We start from the raw sequence: 2,684 nt of genomic DNA, 5'->3' as shown, positions 1-2,684 counted from the left end.
GTCATACGCAATGCGTCAAATTTAGCCCAAGTCCCAGTGGGAAGGCTATCAGCTGTTAAGCCAGGGAATCAAACTTTCTGGCTAGTGGCTAGGCCTACATCTCTCGCATCACGAAAAAGTTTTCACATATGTATCCACATTGTTAGTCGTCTCCGCATCCGCTGCATTAATTAAGCACCACTCAGCCAACCACAGTCAAAATGATAAGCCTACTCATAACTAGGCTAATTATCAGAAAAAGTTGGGACGTTATAATGCAAATAAAATCAGAATGTGATAAAGCTACACATTTCTTAAACACAGCCTATTTAGCTGCAAAAAAGGACATTGACAACATATCAAATGTTGTAAATGAAAATTTCGACTCAACTGAGAAGACCAGTTGTTATAGAGTTTTGAGAATTAAATGTTATCCCATTCCTGGCCGATATTGGATTTCAGTTGCTCAACAGTATGGGGTAGGCTATTCTTAATGTTTTTCATTCAATGATGCACCTAATTTGACAGGTCTGGACTGCAGACAGGCCATTTTGACACATGGACTCTTCCTCTATGGAGAAATACTGTTGAAATATGTGCAGAATTCATTTTGGCATTGTTTTCCTGAACTATTCTAAGTCTTCCCCGAAAAATACATTGCCTGGATGGCAGTATGTTGCTCAAATGTAGGCCTACTGTATACATCATTCAAAATTGATTGTTTGCCAGATGTGCAAGATGCCCATGCTGTAGGCACTAATGCACGTCTACACCAACAAGTTGGATAAGTTGGGTAGTTGGATAGGCACTCTCCTCTTTGGAGTTCATGATTTCCAAAAAGAATGGCAAATGGATCTCACCACAGGACCTCTTTTCCACTTTACCTCAGTTCATTTTAAACAAGCTCAGGCCCAGATAAGACGGTAGTATTTCTGCACGTAAATACAGTTTCTTCTTTTGCATGGTAAAGTTTACACTAGCATTTGTGAATTAAGTATCAATGTGCTCATAGACAATGGTTATCAGAGGTTTACCTGAGCCCATACAATGATTTTCATTACAGAAACAGGTCTGGTTTTAATGCAGTGTCATCTGAGGTCCAAGGCCATCCAATGTTGTTTTTCAGCTCTGTCCCTTGTTTGCAAATATTTCTCTGGATGTACTGTGGATGATGAACTCCCCAAATACTTTTTTCATGTTAAAAAGCATTAATTATATTGTTTTATCATTTGTCCACACACGTTTACACAGAGTGATGAATACCTCTACATCTTCTAAGAAACTCTGCCTTTCTGGGATGCTCTTTTTCATACCCAATCATGTTGCAGTTACCTTAATCAATTGTAAAATATTCCCATCTCAACTTGTTGCTGGTATCAAATTCAAAGTGAACATATATTTTCCATGAAATAGTCATACGTGTCATTTCAACATTTGATACTGTATATTGGCTGTCCTTTTTGCAGCTAAAGTTTACAAGATTTGCAGATTCTGTTTTTATTTACATTTTACACAACCTTGATTTGGGGTTGTATATCAAAGTCAGGACTAGTCTGGCTTGTTAGTGTGTGTGTGTGTGTGTGTGTGTGTGTGTGTGTGTGTGTGTGTGTGTGTGTGTGTGTGTGTGTGTGTGTGTGTGTGTGTGAAAACAACTGTAACTCACAAATGGACTGGGTGTAGGCTACCAATGTCTCTGTTCCAAATATCCCAGAGATCACAATCCTAAATGAAAATATGAAAATAGTAAAATAGTGACAATTATTGAAATGCTATTTTGATCTGTATATGGACACGTTTCAACTTTAAGTTGTTAAAATACTTGTTGGCATTAGCCTATCACTAGGCTGAGTGAGTGAACCTGTAAGCAAATCTGAATTTGCTCTGCAGAATTGTCTGGGTTCACCCAGGCTACATTATCACAGAAACATCACATTGGGTTTTAATTGTCAATTGTTTTTGTATTTGGGAGTCTTGGGCATGCCAACCATTGCTCTGGGTACAAGAAGAGATTACATGAGGAGGGAGAGGGACAGGGAGGTGGGACTGAGAATGAATGAGAGAGAGAGAGAGAGAGAGATTGGGCATGTGGGTTGCACTTGTTGTAAACTAACAAGACTAAAGTATTGCTCAATTTCTGCCATAGGTAGTCAACAGTGTCATATCTACCCATGACCATGAGTGCTAGATTGATAATGTAAGAAATATGCAAAGCCTAGGCCTACTGTGTGAAAGAGAGTCTATCTGTCAAGCCACTGAATTGAAGTGACAGAACATTGTTCCAGTGTTTGTATGATTCTATGTATTAATCTATGGTGTAATTGCTATATGTGTGTCTCTGAGCATTTCAGAATGGGCAGTTGTTTCAGATGGAAACGGTGTAGATCAATTCTCCCCTTCTCCCATTATAGTTGCTGCAAACATGAAGCGTCAGAGAGGCCTCCTCACACGGTCTACAGTTGGAGCCAGATGGGAAGGAATTTCTGTCAGGACTTTTAACCATGCAGTTTGGGATTTAACTGTTAGACACACTGTTGGAGAGTTCAGCTGGTCTTTCACCTCACTGCAACTTTTCATCATTATCTAAATTAAACACATCCTGAGTACAGTTGATTCTTCTTTAGAACACAATTCTGTTTAAATGGATGTAGGCTATTCATGTCTTTCTTTCTTTCTTTTTCTCTTTCTTTCTTACTAGCTGCTGTTTT

The sequence above is a fragment of the Alosa alosa genome, chromosome 11 (genome assembly GCF_017589495.1).
Source record: "Alosa alosa isolate M-15738 ecotype Scorff River chromosome 11, AALO_Geno_1.1, whole genome shotgun sequence".
In the NCBI taxonomy this organism is placed as follows: domain Eukaryota; kingdom Metazoa; phylum Chordata; class Actinopteri; order Clupeiformes; family Clupeidae; genus Alosa; species Alosa alosa.
Note: the sequence above shows the minus strand (reverse complement) of the source record.